The 13236-nt window shown below is 31.8% G+C and overlaps 1 long non-coding RNA gene across 2 annotated transcripts; it reads left to right on the top strand.

Moving 5' to 3' along the window:
• Positions 1-7573: 7573 nt before the first annotated feature.
• On the top strand, positions 7574-12950 carry LOC127735117 (uncharacterized). Of its 2 annotated transcripts, XR_007998067.1 has the most exons (5): positions 7574-9803; positions 10580-10746; positions 11242-11305; positions 11921-11984; positions 12880-12933. It is a non-coding gene; the product is annotated as an uncharacterized LOC127735117 (long non-coding RNA). The 2 variants fall into 2 exon arrangements; XR_007998068.1 differs by lacking the exon at positions 11921-11984 and having other exon boundaries at positions 12880-12950.
• The last annotated feature ends 286 nt before the right edge of the window (positions 12951-13236 follow it).

The following is a 13236-nucleotide window of genomic DNA, read 5'->3' as shown; positions in this document are numbered from 1 at the left end:
TACCTCTCACCTTAAACATCTGATATTTTTATTATCTAGAGCTCTGTTAAAAAAAGAAAAAAAAAAGAAAAAAAATGAAAAGAACAAAAAATGATATGAAAACAAAATGATGAACAGAGTTCTAGATAAAAAACATTGAGGGTGGTGTAAAAAGTGGGCATATTTAAAATTTTCTTTTTATGCCCCATCTAGGGCAAATTATTTCAATATCAATTTATTACATGCAGGGGTCACTAAAGATTAACAAGGGGGGTTTAGGAGTAGGGAATGGTATTAGAATGTCAAGAACATGGCAAAATTCAAATTGAACCAATATTGAAATAATTGTTAATCGGATTTCCAACGGAAAAATCAGTTATTGATTTGGGGATGTACTGTGGGTGGGCGGCTGCCGAACAGTGTCTTGCATTTACTCATGAACCATTCAACCAAAGCTTTTCAAATTTTAAAATGTTGTTACTGATGACAAAATGGAGGTCAAGTTCAATATTAACGATTTTCACTTTCACCGTTCAGGAGTTATGGTTCTTGAAAGATTGAAAAATGGTGTTTCCAGTCGTGCCCGTGCTTTAACTCGTGAACCGTTCAACCAAAGCTTTTCAAATTTTAACATGTTGTTACTGATGACAAAATGGAGGTCAATTACAAATTAGTGATTGTTACTTTTACCGTTCAGCAGTTATGGTCCTTATGCTATTGAAAAATGCCAGGACACAAATCAATGTTAAAAAATCCAGTTTGCTGTCACTCTGACAGCCTCTTAATTTGTTTTTTTGTCAATCGGTACATTTTTTTTTTTGGTTTCAAAAATGGCTATCTTCTCTATATTTTCCACTCGAACATTGTCTTAAAATTTTGCAATATTCTGATTTTGAATGTCTTTGTTTATACCTCTCACCTTAAACATCTGATATTTTTATTATCTAGAGCTCTGTTAAAAAAGAAAAAAAAAATCTAAAAAAATGAAAAGAACAAAAAATGATATGAAAACAAAATGATGAACAGAGTTCTAGATAATAAACATTGAGGGTGGTGTAAAAAGTGGGCATATTTTAAATTTTCTTTTTATGCCCCACCTAGGGCAAATTATTTGAATATCAATTTATTACATGCAGGGGTCACTAAAGATTAAAAAGGGGGGATTTAGGAGTAGGGAATGGTATTAGAATGTCAAGAACATGGCAAAATTCAAATTGAACCAATATTGAAATAATTGTTAACCGGATTTCCAACGGAAAAATCAGTTATTGATTTGGGGATGTACTGTGGGTGGGCGGCTGCCGAACAGTGTCGTGCATTTACTCATGAACCATTCAACCAAAGCTTTTCAAATTTTAAAATGTTGTTACTGATGACAAAATGGAAGTCAAGTTCAATATTAACGATTTTCACTTTCACCGTTCAGGAGTTATGGTTCTTGAATGATTGAAAAATGGTGTTTCCAATCGTGCCCGTGCTTTAACTTGTGAAACGTTCAACCAAAGCTTTTCAAATTTTAACATGTTGTTACTGATGACAAAATGGAGGTCAATTTCAAATTGGTGATTGTCACTTTTACCGTTCAGCAGTTATGGTCCTTGTGCTATTGAAAAATGCCAGGACACAAATCAATGTTAAAAAATCCAGTTTGCTGTCACTCTGACAGCCTCTTAAATTGTTTTTTTGTCAATCGGTACATTTTTTTTTTTTGGTTTCAAAAATGGCTATCTTCTCTATATTTTCCACTCGAACATTGTCTTAAAATTTTGCAATATTCTGATTTTGAATGTCTTTGTTTATACCTCTCACCTTAAACATCTGATATTTTTATTATCTAGAGCTCTGTTAAAAAAAGAAAAAAAAAATCTAAAAAAATGAAAAGAACAAAAAATGATATGAAAACAAAATGATGAACAGAGTTCTAGATAATAAACATTGAGGGTGGTGTAAAAAGTGGGCATATTTTAAATTTTCTTTTTATGCCCCACCTAGGGCATATTACATGCAGGGGTCATTAAAGATTAAAAAGGGGGGATTTAGGAGTAGGGAATGGTATTAGAATGTCAAGAACATGGCAAAATTCAAATTGAACCAATATTGAAATAAATGTTAACCGGATTTCAAACGGAAAAATCAGTTATTGATTTGGGGATGTACTGTGGGTGGGCGGCTGCCGAACAGTGTCGTGCATTTACTCATGAACCATTTGACCAAAGCTTTTCAAATTTTAAAATGTTGTTACTGATGACAAAATGGAAGTCAAGTTCAATATTAACGATTTTCACTTTCACCGTTCAGGAGTTATGGTTCTTGAATGATTGAAAAATGGTGTTTCCAGTCGTGCCTGTGCTTTAACTTGTGAAACGTTCAACCGAAGCTTTTCAAATTTTAACATGTTGTTACTGATGACAAAATGGAGGTCAATTTCAAATTGGTGATTGTCACTTTTACCGTTCAGCAGTTATGGTCCTTGTGCTATTGAAAAATGCCAGGACACAAATCAATGTTAAAAAATCCAGTTTGCTGTCACTCTGACAGCCTCTTAAATTGTTTTTTTGTCAATCGGTACATTTTTTTTTTTTGATTTCAAAAATGGCTATCTTCTCTATATTTTCCACTCGAACATTGTCTTAAAATTTTGCAATATTCTGATTTTGAATGTCTTTGTTTATACCTCTCACCTTAAACATCTGATATTTTTATTATCTAGAGCTCTGTTAAAAAAAGAACAAAAAAATCTAAAAAAATGAAAAGAACAAAAAATGATATGAAAACAAAATGATGAACAGAGTTCTAGATAATAAACATTGAGGGTGGTGTAAAAAGTGGGCATATTTTAAATTTTCTTTTTATGCCCCACCTAGGGCAAATTATTTCAATATCAATTTATTACATGCAGGGGTCACTAAAGATTAAAAAGGGGGGATTTAGGAGTAGGGAATGGTATTAGAATGTCAAGAACATGGCAAAATTCAAATTGAACCAATATTGAAATAATTGTTAACCGGATTTCCAACGGAAAAATCAGTTATTGATTTGGGGATGTACTGTGGGTGGGCGGCTGCCGAACAGTGTCGTGCATTTACTCATGAACCATTCAACCAAAGCTTTTCAAATTTTAAAATGTTGTTACTGATGACAAAATGGAAGTCAAGTTCAATATTAACGATTTTCACTTTCACCGTTCATGAGTTATGGTTCTTGAATGATTGAAAAATGGTGTTTCCAATCGTGCCCGTGCTTTAACTTGTGAAACGTTCAACCAAAGCTTTTCAAATTTTAACATGTTGTTACTGATGACAAAATGGAGGTCAATTTCAAATTGGTGATTGTCACTTTTACCGTTCAGCAGTTATGGTCCTTGTGCTATTGAAAAATGCCAGGACACAAATCAATGTTAAAAAATCCAGTTTGCTGTCACTCTGACAGCCTCTTAAATTGTTTTTTTGTCAATCGGTACATTTTTTTTTTTTGGTTTCAAAAATGGCTATCTTCTCTATATTTTCCACTCGAACATTGTCTTAAAATTTTGCAATATTCTGATTTTGAATGTCTTTGTTTATACCTCTCACCTTAAACATCTGATATTTTTATTATCTAGAGCTCTGTTAAAAAAAGAAAAAAAAAATCTAAAAAAATGAAAAGAACAAAAAATGATATGAAAACAAAATGATGAACAGAGTTCTAGATAATAAACATTGAGGGTGGTGTAAAAAGTGGGCATATTTTAAATTTTCTTTTTATGCCCCACCTAGGGCATATTACATGCAGGGGTCATTAAAGATTAAAAAGGGGGGATTTAGGAGTAGGGAATGGTATTAGAATGTCAAGAACATGGCAAAATTCAAATTGAACCAATATTGAAATAAATGTTAACCGGATTTCAAACGGAAAAATCAGTTATTGATTTGGGGATGTACTGTGGGTGGGCGGCTGCCGAACAGTGTCGTGCATTTACTCATGAACCATTTGACCAAAGCTTTTCAAATTTTAAAATGTTGTTACTGATGACAAAATGGAAGTCAAGTTCAATATTAACGATTTTCACTTTCACCGTTCAGGAGTTATGGTTCTTGAATGATTGAAAAATGGTGTTTCCAGTCGTGCCTGTGCTTTAACTTGTGAAACGTTCAACCGAAGCTTTTCAAATTTTAACATGTTGTTACTGATGACAAAATGGAGGTCAATTTCAAATTGGTGATTGTCACTTTTACCGTTCAGCAGTTATGGTCCTTGTGCTATTGAAAAATGCCAGGACACAAATCAATGTTAAAAAATCCAGTTTGCTGTCACTCTGACAGCCTCTTAAATTGTTTTTTTGTCAATCGGTACATTTTTTTTTTTTGATTTCAAAAATGGCTATCTTCTCTATATTTTCCACTCGAACATTGTCTTAAAATTTTGCAATATTCTGATTTTGAATGTCTTTGTTTATACCTCTCACCTTAAACATCTGATATTTTTATTATCTAGAGCTCTGTTAAAAAAAGAACAAAAAAATCTAAAAAAATGAAAAGAACAAAAAATGATATGAAAACAAAATGATGAACAGAGTTCTAGATAATAAACATTGAGGGTGGTGTAAAAAGTGGGCATATTTTAAATTTTCTTTTTATGCCCCACCTAGGGCAAATTATTTGAATATCAATTTATTACATGCAGGGGTCACTAAAGATTAAAAAGGGGGGATTTAGGAGTAGGGAATGGTATTAGAATGTCAAGAACATGGCAAAATTCAAATTGAACCAATATTGAAATAATTGTTAACTGGATTTCCAACGGAAAAATCAGTTATTGATTTGGGGATGTACTGTGGGTGGGCGGCTGCTGAACAGTGTCGTGCATTTACTCATGAACCATTCAACCAAAGCTTTTCAAATTTTAAAATGTTGTTACTGATGACAAAATGGAAGTCAAGTTCAATATTAACGATTTTCACTTTCACTGTTCAGGAGTTATGGTTCTTGAATGATTGAAAAATGGTGTTTCCAGTCGTGCCCGTGCTTTAACTCGTGAAACATTCAACCAAAGCTTTTCAAATTTTAACATGTTGTTACTGATGACAAAATGGAGGTCAATTTCAAATTGGTGATTGTCACTTTTACCGTTCAGCAGTTATGGTCCTTGTGCTATTGAAAAATGCCAGGACACAAATCAATGTTAAAAAATCCAGTTTGCTGTCACTCTGACAGCCTCTTAAATTGTTTTTTTGTCAATCGGTACATTTTTTTTTTTTGGTTTCAAAAATGGCTATCTTCTCTATATTTTCCACTCGAACATTGTCTTAAAATTTTGCAATATTCTGATTTTGAATGTCTTTGTTTATACCTCTCACCTTAAACATCTGATATTTTTATTATCTAGAGCTCTGTTAAAAAAAGAAAAAAAAAATCTAAAAAAATGAAAAGAACAAAAAATGATATGAAAACAAAATGATGAACAGAGTTCTAGATAATAAACATTGAGGGTGGTGTAAAAAGTGGGCATATTTTAAATTTTCTTTTTATGCCCCACCTAGGGCAAATTATTTCAATATCAATTTATTACATGCAGGGGTCACTAAAGATTAAAAAGGGGGGATTTAGGAGTAGGGAATGGTATTAGAATGTCAAGAACATGGCAAAATTCAAATTGAACCAATATTGAAATAATTGTTAACCGGATTTCCAACGGAAAAATCAGTTATTGATTTGGGGATGTACTGTGGGTGGGCGGCTGCCGAACAGTGTCGTGCATTTACTCATGAACCATTCAACCAAAGCTTTTCAAATTTTAAAATGTTGTTACTGATGACAAAATGGAAGTCAAGTTCAATATTAACGATTTTCACTTTCACCGTTCAGGAGTTATGGTTCTTGAATGATTGAAAAATGGTGTTTCCAATCGTGCCCGTGCTTTAACTTGTGAAACGTTCAACCAAAGCTTTTCAAATTTTAACATGTTGTTACTGATGACAAAATGGAGGTCAATTTCAAATTGGTGATTGTCACTTTTACCGTTCAGCAGTTATGGTCCTTGTGCTATTGAAAAATGCCAGGACACAAATCAATGTTAAAAAATCCAGTTTGCTGTCACTCTGACAGCCTCTTAAATTGTTTTTTTGTCAATCGGTACATTTTTTTTTTTTGGTTTCAAAAATGGCTATCTTCTCTATATTTTCCACTCAAACATTGTCTTAAAATTTTGCAATATTCTGATTTTGAATGTCTTTGTTTATACCTCTCACCTTAAACATCTGATATTTTTATTATCTAGAGCTCTGTTAAAAAAAGAAAAAAAAAATCTAAAAAAATGAAAAGAACAAAAAATGATATGAAAACAAAATGATGAACAGAGTTCTAGATAATAAACATTGAGGGTGGTGTAAAAAGTGGGCATATTTTAAATTTTCTTTTTATGCCCCACCTAGGGCATATTACATGCAGGGGTCACTAAAGATTAAAAAGGGGGGATTTAGGAGTAGGGAATGGTATTAGAATGTCAAGAACATGGCAAAATTCAAATTGAACCAATATTGAAATAAATGTTAACCGGATTTCAAACGGAAACGTCAGTTATTGATTTGGGGATGTACTGTGGGTGGGCGGCTGCCGAACAGTGTCGTGCATTTACTCATGAACCATTCAACCAAAGCTTTTCAAATTTTAAAATGTTGTTACTGATGACAAAATGGAAGTCAAGTTCAATATTAACGATTTTCACTTTCACCGTTCAGGAGTTATGGTTCTTGAATGATTGAAAAATGGTGTTTCCAGTCGTGCCTGTGCTTTAACTTGTGAAACGTTCAACCGAAGCTTTTCAAATTTTAACATGTTGTTACTGATGACAAAATGGAGGTCAATTTCAAATTGGTGATTGTCACTTTTACCGTTCAGCAGTTATGGTCCTTGTGCTATTGAAAAATGCCAGGACACAAATCAATGTTAAAAAATCCAGTTTGCTGTCACTCTGACAGCCTCTTAAATTGTTTTTTTGTCAATCGGTACATTTTTTTTTTTTGGTTTCAAAAATGGCTATCTTCTCTATATTTTCCACTCGAACATTGTCTTAAAATTTTGCAATATTCTGATTTTGAATGTCTTTGTTTATACCTCTCACCTTAAACATCTGATATTTTTATTATCTAGAGCTCTGTTAAAAAAAGAAAAAAAAAATCTAAAAAAATGAAAAGAACAAAAAATGATATGAAAACAAAATGATGAACAGAGTTCTAGATAATAAACATTGAGGGTGGTGTAAAAAGTGGGCATATTTTAAATTTTCTTTTTATGCCCCACCTAGGGCAAATTATTTCAATATCAATTTATTACATGCAGGGGTCACTAAAGATTAAAAAGGGGGGATTTAGGAGTAGGGAATGGTATTAGAATGTCAAGAACATGGCAAAATTCAAATTGAACCAATATTGAAATAATTGTTAACCGGATTTCCAACGGAAAAATCAGTTATTGATTTGGGGATGTACTGTGGGTGGGCGGCTGCCGAACAGTGTCGTGCATTTACTCGTGAACCATTCAACCAAAGCTTTTCAAATTTTAAAATGTTGTTACTGATGACAAAATGGAAGTCAAGTTCAATATTAACTATTTTCACTTTCACTGTTCAGGAGTTATGGTTCTTGAATGATTGAAAAATGGTGTTTCCAGTCGTGCCCGTGCTTTAACTCGTGAAACATTCAACCAAAGCTTTTCAAATTTTAACATGTTGTTACTGATGACAAAATGGAGGTCAATTTCAAATTGGTGATTGTCACTTTTACCGTTCAGCAGTTATGGTCCTTGTGCTATTGAAAAATGCCAGGACACAAATCAATGTTAAAAAATCCAGTTTGCTGTCACTCTGACAGCCTCTTAAATTGTTTTTTTGTCAATCAGTACATTTTTTTTTTTTGGTTTCAAAAATGGCTATCTTCTCTATATTTTCCACTCGAACATTGTCTTAAAATTATGCAATATTCTGATTTTGAATGTCTTTGTTTATACCTCTCACCTTAAACATCTGATATTTTTATTATCTAGAGCTCTGTTAAAAAAAGAAAAAAAAAATCTAAAAAAATGAAAAGAACAAAAAATGATATGAAAACAAAATGATGAACAGAGTTCTAGATAATAAACATTTAGGGTGGTGTAAAAAGTGGGCATATTTTAAATTTTCTTTTTATGCCCCACCTAGGGCAAATTATTTCAATATCAATTTATTACATGCAGGGGTCACTAAAGATTAAAAAGGGGGATTTAGGAGTAGGGAATCGTATTAGAAAAAAAAATTAAATAATATGAAAACAAAATTGTAAACAGAGTTCTAGATAATAAACATTGAGTATGGTGTAAAAAAGTGGGCATATTTTAAATTTTCTTTTTTCTCAATATATCGTTAAAATCATATACATCTGATATTTATATTATGTAGAGCTCTGTTAAAAAAAAGTATATAAACACAAAATTGTAAATAAAGGTTAGTGTAAAAAAGTGTGCATATTTCTATTTTTTTTTTTCTCAATATAGTGATGAAATTATATACATCTGATATTTTTATTATCTAGGGCTCTGTAAAAAAAAAATAATTAGAAAACAATATTGTAAACAAAGTTCTAGATAATAAAAATTGAGGGTGGTGTAAAAAGTGGGCATATTAAAAAAAAAAAAAGAATTTTCAATATATTTATTAATACAACATATTTTTTGGTGAATGATTTGTGCTGGATAAGTTTTTTCTTTCATTAGTATATGACTTTTTTTTTCAAGCTGTACATTTTTTGTGGTATCGTAAATGGCTTTAAAGTTGGAATGTTTAATTTTAGTTATTTGGAGACAAAATCTATCTTCTCTGATTATTACACTTTAACAGTGTCTTAAATTTTGCAATATTCTGATTTTGAATGTGTTTGCTAATACCTCTAACTTTAAACAGCTGATATATGTATTGTCTAGAGCTCTGTAAAAAATATATGAAAACAAAATTGTACACAGAGTTCTAGATAATAAACATTAAAGGTGGTGTAATAAGGGGGCATATTTTAAATTTTGGAATAATTATCCAAATATGTGAATTTTTTGTTCAGTGTTATAAAGGAAAGTATAATATATATTTGGGTATAAAGTGGAATATTCAAAGTGGGAGAGAAAGAAATTTGGATGGCAAGAACTGAATATTCCAAATTTGAAGTGTTCAAAGTTATATTCGTTGATATATATATATAATGGAATATCTAAAGTGTGGGAGAGGGAGAGATACAGATTTTGAAGAATAATGAGGGAGAGAAAAGTTTGGTTTAGGAGAAAGAATGAGAAAAGGAGGATATTAATTGTAAAAACAGATTGTCAGGGACTAGAATATTTGTTTATTACTATAAATAATGCAGTGTATAATTTGTTAAAATATTTATTGTGAAGTCTTGGAGAATTGTGAAACTTTAGAACTGTGTCTTCAATGATAATCATGGCAATGGTGGACAATAGGATAATGTTTGAAGAAACTGAATTTTTATATAAAAATGAAATAGAAGAAAGATCCAACAAAATTCTACAATGATATCTTAGAGAATGAAAGACTGTGAGAATGACTATAAGCTTAAATGATTTCTAGGAGATTGTTGGACATGTACAGTCGGACAACTGGCACAACTCCAGCTAAAAGTAATTGCTAAAAAATCTACGAACTTACATAATGTTCTATAGTGAAGACAGATGTTCCTGAGTTGCAATGAAGTATTCAGAAGACAGACCGAGAGCTTCCCTTTTGCAATAAAGTATCCAGAACACATAGCTGATCAGATTTCCATCTCTTCATTACCAATTCTGGCATTTTCCCAAGAAAAACACAAGGTATAAATAGTTTGTCTGTAAAAAGTGTATTATTTTCATGGATTTAAATTTTGAATTCCAAGGGCCTAACCTCACTTAGTGTGGATTTATTGTGTGATGTTCTTGTTCCTGATTTAGGATATTTTTGCAATCAATATCTATTTGATAAATTTGATAAATGTTTTAGTTTATCCTGGTTTTCTTTTTTATTGTTGAACAGAATGTATTGTAAGGCAGCAGGATTTTTTGATTTGTTGATTATTTGTATGATCCACCTGAATTGATTTTACAAGTTAAAAAAAAACAAATTGAATGCAAACAAAGGGAAATAATTTATTAAATCATGACCAAAAAAATCCCAGTTAACAATTGAAAAAGAGCTTAAAAGTAACAACATTGACTGTATAAGCTTACATCTTACTACAAGTTATAGATCATGGCCCCAACTTCTAATTAGAGGGGATTCTTTGCTAGAAGAGAATCTTGTTATAACCATCCATTGAATAACACTGATAGAGGTTAAACAACAACATAGACAATATAAAAAAAAGAAGAAATATATCAACAAATACCATCATAATTATGAAAATAAGGAGAAGTGGTATGATTGCCAATTGAGACAACTATTCAGCAGTGACCTAATGACATCAATTAGTCACATTGAGATCATTATAAAATTAGAAAAAAAACAAACAAGCAATACAAAGATCTGAATGGAACAGTTTTGATTTAAGGAAATTATTTCAAGTCCAGTATGTAGACATGCCATTCATAAAAGTGAAATATTTTTATTCCAGATTTCATTATTCAACATGAAAGGAGAAATTCTTTAGATTTACACTGGTGTAGATCTCAAGGCGAGGATCCTATACAGACCTGCAGGATGATTTAAGATTTCTTGTAGTCAACATCTTGTCCTTGAGTAAATCCTTGGACTTTGGAGCAAAAGATTATATAATTCTAGGTAATAACATTTTAATTTAAACACTATTGATTTAGAAATAAAAGCTATTTATCAATATTAAAAAGGGGACAAAATAAATTCGATATTTCATGCAGAAACAAGGATTGGCAAACAACATTTTTTACAAAGTAACTTTTTGTTGGACTTTTAACATTTTTATATTTTAAACCAAGCAAAAGTTTGTTGTACGGGCCTCAGTGGAAGATTGGTCTCAGTAGTTCATCTAAAGAGATCACTAGTTGATCAACTCTGAGGTTGTTTTCAATCCGTGCGGGTGGCACCTTGCTGAACTCTGATCTTAATTGATAAGGATTGTTAGTTTTCCTGCTGATGTTTTCTGGTTTTCTGGATTCTTCCACACAAAACATTTCTGCCATGATATAGCTAAGGTAGCTGAATGTGGCATTAAACACCAAAAAATAATATTAAGGGGGGGATAATGAATCTTTTTCCAATAGTGGTCACTTTAACCAGATGTTATTTAATTTTTTTCAGATTGATGCAGTATTGTCTTTTTCAAGATATTAAACTTATGGAGAATATTCTGAATAGATTAATGGTAAGTGTTCACTTTAGGAAATTCTGTGGGTAGATTGTGGTACATTATGCATACATAACACCTGAATGAGGCAGACAGCTGGATCACCAGTTTTTGGTGGAGTTCATGTTGCTCAGTCTTTAGTTTTCTATGTTGTGTTTTGTGTACTATTGTTTGTCTGTTGGTATTAATCTTTTATAGCCATAGCGTTGTCAGTTTATTTTCGACTTAAAAGTTTGAATGTCCCTCTGGTATCTCCCCTATCTTCTATGATAGAAGCCATCATATGCTTTATAATATTCAAATAAAACTGAGTGTATTCCAAAATGCCTAGTAATTTCTTGTGATTTTGACAAGTTTGATCAGATTGATAAAGGAGTACTAAATGTATTGGACCAAATATGGGCTCAAATAGTTTGAAATATTGTAATGGTATTCACTGTTTTCAAAATACTGTTAAATCCTTAAAAGGTATAAAGTATGTTCTAGAGCCTGTACTTTTGACAGATGCTCATGCTCAAACACACCTTGTTGCTGGCAATCACTACAGCAGATACAATATTATTTGTTTCCAATTGCCATGAATCTTTTTCCAATAGTGGTCACTTTAACCAGATGTTATTTAATTTTTTTCAGATTGATGCAGTATTGTCTTTTTCAAGATATTAAACTTGTGGAGAATATTCTGAATAGATTAATGGTAAGTGTTCACTTTAGGAAATTCTGTGGGTAGATTGTGGTATATTATGCATACATAACACCTGAATGAGGCAGACAGCTGGATCACCAGTTTTTGGTGGAGTTCGTGTTGCTCAGTCTTTAGTTTTCTATGTTGTGTTTTGTGTACTATTGTTTGTCTGTTGGTCTTAATCTTTTATAGCCATAGCGTTGTCAGTTTATTTTCGACTTAAAAGTTTGAATGTCCCTCTGGTATCTCCCCTATCTTCTATGATAGAAGCCATCATATGCTTTATAATATTCAAATAAAACTGAGTGTATTCCAAAATGCCTAGTAATTTCTTGTGATTTTGACAAGTTTGATCAGATTGATAAAGGAGTACTAAATGTATTGGACCAAATATGGGCTCAAATAGTTTGAAATATTGTAATGGTATTCACTGTTTTCAAAATACTGTTAAATCCTTAAAGGTATAAAGTATGTTCTAGAGCCTGTACTTTTGACAGATGCTCATGCTCAAACACACCTTGTTGCTGGCAATCACTACAGCAGATACAATATTATTTGTTTCCAATTGCCATTTAAGACGATTGTTTTTGCCAACTTGAACTTTTTGTCTGCATTTCTGGTTGCCATTGCAATACAATGGATTTTCAATCGTATTCAGCAGATTTTGAACTATATATACCATTTGCAATTAAGATATCCAGTAAAAAGATGTGCCAAGTAAACAATTGATGTGATTGGTGTATTGACCTTTTTCTATAGATTGAAGTGGATCACAAATTTCAACATCATTCAAATGTATTTGTCTTAGATTCTTTTGTTTATATATTAGGGAAAATACCTGGCAAAAGAAATAAATATTGTTCATGCAGTTGATTCCAAAAACTAAGAAATATTTTCTGTGTTTCAGATGTACATCAAATCATGCTTCAAAGATCAAACCAGTAGAATTTCTTGAAAAGAGTAGGACATAGGAGCAGGTTCTCACCTCATACAAGGTTGGTATTGTTATAGTTGCAAAGGGTCTGAAATACCTCTCAATCTGATGTTGCCTTGATTACCTGGATGTCAACTTTAGTTCCAATAAGACTGAGCTGCTTAAAAACTATGTTTTACTCACATAGCCATCTTTGGAAAGTTGACGAAACACAATGGAATTTTAGGCAAATATTTCTTGATGTGTCAAAAAATAAACAATTCATGAAAGGAATATGTACTTTTTTGCTGTTCTTCATCATTAACTGTTGCTGTAAGGTCTTCAGCAATA

The sequence above is a fragment of the Mytilus californianus genome, unplaced genomic scaffold (assembly GCF_021869535.1).
Source record: "Mytilus californianus isolate M0D057914Y unplaced genomic scaffold, xbMytCali1.0.p SCAF_3, whole genome shotgun sequence".
In the NCBI taxonomy this organism is placed as follows: domain Eukaryota; kingdom Metazoa; phylum Mollusca; class Bivalvia; order Mytilida; family Mytilidae; genus Mytilus; species Mytilus californianus.
The sequence above is the reverse complement of the archived record's forward strand: the minus strand, read 5'-3'. Positions and strand labels throughout refer to the sequence as shown.